The sequence below is a fragment of the Nomascus leucogenys genome, chromosome 18 (genome assembly GCF_006542625.1).
Source record: "Nomascus leucogenys isolate Asia chromosome 18, Asia_NLE_v1, whole genome shotgun sequence".
NCBI lineage: Eukaryota > Metazoa > Chordata > Mammalia > Primates > Hylobatidae > Nomascus > Nomascus leucogenys.
Genome location: NC_044398.1, coordinates 471,399 through 479,147, shown reverse-complemented (window position 1 = coordinate 479,147; position 7,749 = coordinate 471,399). Strand labels below are relative to the sequence as shown.

The following is a 7,749-nucleotide window of genomic DNA, read 5'->3' as shown; positions in this document are numbered from 1 at the left end:
GTGGATGGAGATGCTCATGCCGGCAAAGCGAAGGTTGCTCTTGCCCAGGACGGATGCCAGGGCCTTGTTGGGGGCCTGAGTCGGGGCCGGAGCACAGCGAGGGCGGCCGTGGGTGGGGGCTGCCGAGGGGCTCCCTGGATGGCCGCAGCGTCCCCAAGGCCCCCGACTGCCCCACCAGCCCCACGAGAGACCACAAGCCTCACTCACCTTTTTCTTCCAGGATCCCCGGACGCCAGGCACGGCCTCATGGAGCCGGTTGATGGCTTCCCTGGGGTTGGGAGGAGGGGCTTAGAGAGTGTGGTGGGGGCGGCCATGGAAGGAGCTGGGGAGGAAGGGGTCAGAGAGGGCGGGGGTCTGGGGAGGAGGCAGGAGCTCAGAGAAGGGCGAGAGTCAGAGAGGGGAGAGGAGGGCAGAGAGGGAGGGGTGGGAGAGGGTCGGGGGGCCTAAAGTGGGAGGGAGGGGGCTGGGGAACCTGGGGAAGGAGTGCCCAGCAGGACAGGTGCAGTGTGGGCACCAGCCCACTCCATGTGTGTCCTTGCATCCGCAGAGGCCCGGCCGCCAGCTCTGGCCCCTCTACCACCCTCTTTCCCAGGGACCAGTGTGTCCCCGGCCTCGGCCCACAAGGAAGGCGCGCGGTCAGATCTGGGGGTTGGACCGGTGAGCTGGAGGCCCTGAGCCTGACCCCGGGTCCCGTGTCGTGATCCTGTCTGCAGCACTGGAGGAGCGACCTCCGCTCTGGAGGGCCCCTGAGTGGCGGCAGGAGCTGACCCCAAACAAGAGCGCCTCAAACCACTGGTCCCCAGGAGAGGTTAGAAGTCTACGGGTCCTGAAGGGGCCTCGGAAATGTCGGCGTCACGTGGAGAAACCAGATCCCCCCACCCAGGGCGCGTGGGAATTTTCACAGCATGGCTGCTGTGGAAAACAGCCGGGAGCTCCTCAAAAGGTTAAAAATTGGCTGGATGCGGCAGCTCCCGCCTGTCATCCCAGCACTGTGGGCCTGACACAAGCAAATGCATGTCGGTGTGGTGGCCCCCATCTGTCATCCCAACACTTTGGGAGGCCGAGGTGGGTAGATCACCTGAGGTCAGGAGTTCGAGACCGGTCTGACCAACATGGAGAAACCCTGTATCTACTAAAAATATAAAAACTAGCTGGGTGTGGTGGTGGGCGCCTGTAGCCCCAGCTACTGGGGAGGCTGAGGCAGGAGAAATGCTTGAACCCAGGAGACAGAGGTTGCAGTGAGCCAACAGGGTGTCACTGCACTCCAGCCTGGGCGACAGAGTGAGACTTCGTCTCAAAAAAAAAAAAAAGAAAAGAAAAGGAGCGAGGCTTTGACCCAGGCCACAGCACAGACGCACCTTGGGAATGCCATGCTCAGTGAGAGACGCAAGACACAGGAGGCCACGCAGTGTGTGATCCCATTGCTATGAAACGTCCAGGACAGGCCGATCCACAGAGACAGGGAGGGGATGCGTGGGTGCCGGGGCTGGAGAGGGGACGGGGAGTGGCGGTGATGGGGAGGGGACGGGGAGTGGCGGTGATGGGGAGGGGACGGGGACTGGCGGTGATGGGGACGGGGTGTTTTGGTGGGGTAATGAGAATGTTCGGAACTAGACTGGTGGTGGTCGTGTGACTCTGTGAAGAGCTAAAAAGCCTCGAATTGTACATTATATCTCACACACGCACGTGTAAACTATCCCACATGGTTTTTTAAAGTCTATACGAACGGAATCTACCAGTTTTCACAGAAAAAAAAGGGTGTCACTCTCCTCCCTGCTTAAGCCCTGGGCATATCCACAGCCCCTATGATTCCTTTCCAGACACCGCACGGCATCCTGAGGTCACCGTTCGGAAAACAGAGCGGGGACACAGAGACGCCATCGGGCCCCAGTCCCAGAGGGAACCCGCCAGGCCCTGCGCCCCACGCCTTGCGGGGACTTGCCCAGCACCCTGTGAGCGACCGGCGTTCTTTCCATCTCAGAGGGGGATCAAGGTCTGCAGGGCACGGTGACCGACACCTGGCATGGGGACAGGGCGGAGACGTGGCGTGAAGTGGGAGGGAGGGAGGGGGGCACCGAGGCTGCGTCCTGGGACCCCAGCGCGGCCGTCTCAGAGCCCGTCGCTGCCGCCCTACAGTGCTGCCGCCCTCCAGCGCGTCACTCAGCCCTACGCGGCCAGGGCAGGGTTAGAGGCTCACCTGGTCACCTGCGTGCGCGTGTTAAAGTCCAGGGTGCGCATGGAGCGGAGGACCTCAATGCAGCCCATGTACTGAGGGGAGAGAACAGGTGTCAGACGCCATCGGAACCCCTGCAGTGGAGCCACATCCCTTTTCCCGGCAGCCCTTCGCCTCCTCCAGCACCCCTGGGGTTGAGCACTTTCCTCTGTCCCTGGTGGCTCTGGGGCCTTCGTGCCTCCCCCACCTCAAGGCCCAGCCCTGATGCTGTCCCGAGAGCCGCCCTCTGACTCCAGACGTGTTTTTCTCTGTTGCTGTTTCCCGGGAGCCTGGCGGTTCCTCCCGAGGCTCCGTGGTGCCTGTTCATTTAACCATCTTGCCCTCATCGGGTGTCATTCTGTTCCACCAGCACCTAAGCCGAGGAGGTGGGGACGGTGCCGTCCTGAGCACTTCCCTATCTCCAGCGCCCAGTTCAGGGTCTAGCAAACCGTGGGGCAGAAGTCCCGGGCAGCCACAGATGCACACACTGCTGGCCTCGCCCTCCACAGGAAGTTTGTAGGCTCCTGGCCAAGGACAGCCGTTTCCGTGAAAAGGGAGTTCGCCGTCTCAATGACTCTGATGACACTGAGGGAGGAGAGGGGCAGGGACGTCCCACCGCGTCCTTGACCTGCTTCAGTGCCGTGAAGGGTGGGGAGCAAGCCAGGAGGAGAAGACCACAGCGCCCTTCCAACCTTGGCCCTTGCTGGAGAGAGGGTTAGGGGCACAGCCCACGTCATCTCTATGAAATGTCCTGCAAAGGCAGCAAGAGGATGTGTGGGTGCCAGGGACCGGGGAATGAAGGCTGACACGAAACAGGTTTTCCTACTGGGGTCATGAGAAATTCTGGAATTAGACAAAAGGGGTGGTGGCACGATATTATGAATGTACTAAATGCTACTGAATTGTGAAAAATGCAACATGAAAAATGATGAATAATGTTATGCGAAGTTCACCTCAGTTTTTTTTAAATGATCAACACGCAAACACTTTGACCCTGCGCCTCCATGTTTAGGACTTTACCCCACAGATGCATCAGCCTGAGGGCTTCTGAGGCGTGTACAGGTCACTGTATGGGCTGGCCCAGGCTCTGCCCCTCTCACGGCTCCATGTACCTGGAGTAGGGAGAGCAAGGAGCAGAGACAGATGCGAGAATGCAGGCAGGAAGCAGAGGCCACAGGACCTGGGCTGTGATGAGGGGCAGGGGCTCATCCTGGGCCAGCTGGGGAGCCAGGGAGCACTTAAGCAGGGCATGGACTGAGCGGCCTCACCTCCTGTTGAATGGATGGATGATGGGTGGATGGACTGACAGAAAGACGGCAGATGGATGGATGAATGAAAGAATGGATGGAGGATGAATAGATCGGCGGGTGAGGGGGTGAATGGATGGATGATGGGTGAGTGGATGATGGATACATGGGTAGATGGACAGGCAGATGGATAATGAATGGATGGGTGGGTGGATGGATGGATGGGTGGGTGGATGAATAGATGGATGAATGGGTGGATGGGTGGATGGATGGGTGGATGGATGGACGGATGGATGGATGGGTGGGTGGATGAATGGGTGGATGGACGGGTGGGTGGATGGGTGGACGGATGGATGGGTGGGTGGGTAGACGGATGGATGAATGGATGGATGGATGGGTGGATGGACAGGTGGGTGGATGGACGGGTGGGTGGATGGGTGGATGGACGGGTGGGTGGATGGGTGGATGAATGGTGGATGGATGGGTGGGTGATGAGTAGATGGGTGGATGGATGGTAGATGAGTGGACAGATGGATGGGTGGATGGATGGGTGGATGAATGGATGGATGGATGGGTGGGTGGGTGGGTGGGTGGATGGACGGGTAGGTGGATGGTGGACGGATGGATGGATGGGTGGGTGGATGAATGGGTAGATGGATGGGTGGGTGGATGAGTGGATGGGTGGGTGGATGAATGGATGGGTGGATGGATGGATGGGTGGATGGATGGGTGGATGAATGGATGGATGGATGGGTGGGTGGGTGGATGAATGGATGGATGGATGGGTGGGTGGATGAGTGGATGGGTGGATGGATGGAGGGTGGATGGATGGACAGATGGATGGTTGGATGGGGGACAGATGGGTGGATGGGTGGGTGGATGAATGGATGGATGGATGGGTGGGTGGATGAGTGGATGGATGGAGGGTGGATGGATGGAGATGGATGGTTGGATGGGGGGACAGATGGGTGGATGGGGGTGGATGAATGGATGGATGGATGGTGGTGATGGTGGATGGGTGGATGGATGGACAGATGGATGGATGGGTGGGTGGATGAGTGGATGGGTGGATGGATGGACAGATGGATGGATGGGTGGGTGGATGAGTGGATGGGTGGATGGATGGACAGATGGGTGGATGGGTGGGTGGATGAATGGATGGATGGATGGGTGGGTGGATGAGTGGATGGGTGGATGGATGGACAGATGGATGGATGGGTGGGTGGATGAGTGGATGGGTGGATGGATGGACAGATGGATGGATGGGTGGGTGGATGAGTGGATGGGTGGATGGGTGGACGGATGGATGGATGAGTGGGTGGATGGGTGGATGGATGTGTAGGTGGATGGATGGATGGATGGATGAATGGATGGGTGGACGGACAGGTGGGTGGATGAGTGGATGGGTGGATGGATGGACAGATGGATGGTTGGATGGGTGGACAGATGGGTGGATTGGTGGGTGGATGAATGGATGGATGGACGGGTGGGTGGATGAGTAGATGGATGAATGGATGAACAGATGAATGGACTCTAGGCATGTAGTAGACAGGTCAGACCCTAAAGGAATTAGCCATGGTCCCTGTCCCTAGCACTGGATTCTCCCACTGAGGAGGCAGCTTTGCTGGGATGCTGGCTGCTCAATGGCTGTCTTCTCTCAGGCAGAGCATGTGACTCTGGGGTGGTGTCTGCGCCAGTGTCTGGTGCTGCAGGGCCACAGGGTGAGGGATTCTCCTTCCCTTACCTGCCCCCTTATTAACACGTAGCCCACTCCAGTTACGCGGCTGAAACCCTGAACTGTGTGGTCCACGGGTCCCGTTGTGGGGACACCAGCCTAGTGCACGGGGGAGGTGGGGAGCAAACTCTCTGCGGCCCACAGCAGCTCACGAGAGGAAATGCAATATCCTATTCGGTTGAGAACAGGGACTGCAAACTCAGATGCCTGCAGCCTGCAGGATCGCCAGGTAAACACACAAGGTAGGATGCAATGCAGTAGCGATACTGACACCTCGCTAACTCTGGGCGCTTGTCACGTGAGGCTCTGCTGTGGGCACGCTGTGCACAGAGTCCTCTAATCCACTGCACGCAGATCCGGTAACGATACCGGCACCTCGCTGACTCAGGGCGCTTGTCACGTGTGAGGCTCTGCTGTGGACACGCTGTGCACGTGGTCCTTTAATCCACTCCACGCAAATCCACATGCCATGGACAGCGATGACCCCTCGGGAAACAGGCATGGGCGGGAGGGTGACTGGCCTGCTGGGCACACGGCCTGCCGAGCTGGGTCCTGAACCCACACCCCTGGGCTCCAGGATCGGAACTGCTCCCCCTGCACGACAGGAAGAGGTGGGGACCTCAGCTCACTGCATGTCCCACGTTCCAGGGCACCGATGCTGCCGGCCATGTGCTTTTTTTTTAAAGAGACCAGAAATTCAGGGCTTTTCTGTGAAATTCCCCCAGTTCGTAAATATCAATCTAGGGCTGAATGTCTGTGCCCCCCTCAAAATCCCTCTGTGGAAACCTACGCCCCACAGTGAGGGTATTTAAAGGTGGGCCTTTGGGAGGTGAGGAGGCTGTGAGGGCTCCACCCTCAGGACTGGGATGAGCGCCCTTATAACAGAGACCCCAGACAGAGCCCGGCCCTCCACCACGTGAGGACACAGGAGAACAAGAGGCCCTCGCCAGACACCGAGTCTTCCGGCGCCTTGATCGTGGCCCTGCCAGCCTCCAGAACCGTGAGAAATAAATTTCCAGGCCTGGCACAGCAGCTCATGCCTGTAATCGCAGCACTTCAGGAGACTGAGGTCGGAGGCTCTCTCGAAGCCAGGAGTTCAAGACCAGCCTGGGCAATATAATGAGCCCTAATCTCTACAAAAAAATAATTTTAGCCAGGCGTGGTGAGTGTGGGCCTGTGGTCCCAGCTACTCAGGAGGCTGAGGTGGGAGGATGGCTTGAGCCCAGGAGGTTGAGGCTGCAGTGAGCTGTGATGGCGCCACTGCACTCCAGCCTGGCGACAGGGCAAGACCATGTCTTAAAAATCACATTGTTAGGCCCGGGCGCGGTGGCTCACGCCTGTAATCCCAGCACTTTGGGAGGCCGAGGTGAGTGGATCACTTGAAGTCAGGAGTTTTGAGACCAGCCTGGCCAACATGGCGAAACCCCAACTCTACTGAAAATACAAAAATAAAAATAAAAAAAATTAGCTGGGCGTGGTGGTGCACGCCTGTAATCCCAGCTACTCGGCAGGCTGAGGCAGGAGAATCATTTGAACCCGGAGGCGGAGGCTGCAGAGAGCCAAGATCACGCCACTGCACTCCAGCCTGGGGTGACAGCGGGGAGAGTCTGTCTCAAAAAAAAATAAAAATAAAAGACAAGCACAGAGGGAGATTTGAGAGACAGAGACACAGAAGGAGGGGCCGGGTGAAGACAGAGGCAGACACTGGAGGGGCCGTGTGCAGCCGAGGACACCAAGGCCGGCCGCAGGCACCAGATGCCGGAGAGGGGCCTGGGACGGAGCCTCCAGCAGAAACCAGCCCTGCCCACACCTTGGCTCGGACTTGGGGCCCCAGAACTGTGACAGAACAAGTCTATGTGTGTGTGTTGTTTTGTTTTTGTTTGTTTGTTTGAGACGGAGTCTTGCTCTGTCGTCAGGCTGCAATGCAGTGGTGTGATCTCCATTCACTGCAACTTCCACCTTCCGGGTTCACGCCATTCCCCTGCCTCAGCCTCCTGAGTAGCTGGGATTACAGGCGCCCGCCACCACGCCCGGCTAATTTTTGTATTTTAGTAGAGACAGGGTTCACCATGTTGGCCTGGCTGGTCTGGATCTCTTGACCTTGTGATCCGCCTCAGCCTCCCGAAGTGCTGGGTCTACGGGCGTGAGGCACCGTGCCCGGCTGTCTGTGTTGTTTTAAGCCCCACAGTTTGTGGTGGTTTGTGGTGGCAGCCCCGGGACCCTCCCACAGAAGATGGGGAGGAGCCCTGGCAGCTTCACGTTCAACCTTCCCCTTTGCAAATTCAGAAACTGAGGCCCAGAGAGAAAGCATGACCCAGAACCCACAGAAGGTTAAGGAAGGAGCCGCTGTACAAGTCAGTAAACTGAAGCCCGGAGAGGGGAAGCCACCTGGCCGGCCTCACGCACGCAGCAGGCCAGGGCAGATACAAGCCGAGGTCGCTGTGTCTGTGCTCCCAGCCTGGGAGACTGTCCAAGTCTCCACCACTGCCCACATCAGCCACGGGGACCCTCCGCCGCCGCCCGCGTCAGCCACGGGGACCCTCCACCGCCGCCCG

The 7,749-nt window shown here is 58.6% G+C and overlaps 1 long non-coding RNA gene across 1 annotated transcript; it reads right to left on the bottom strand.

Moving 5' to 3' along the window:
- On the bottom strand, positions 1-2,231 carry LOC115831187. Its single transcript, XR_004026696.1, has 3 exons — positions 2,198-2,231; positions 208-268; positions 1-75 (listed from the first exon to the last, which is right to left on the bottom strand). It is a non-coding gene; the product is annotated as an uncharacterized LOC115831187 (long non-coding RNA).
- Between the last annotated feature and the right edge of the window lie 5,518 nt (positions 2,232-7,749).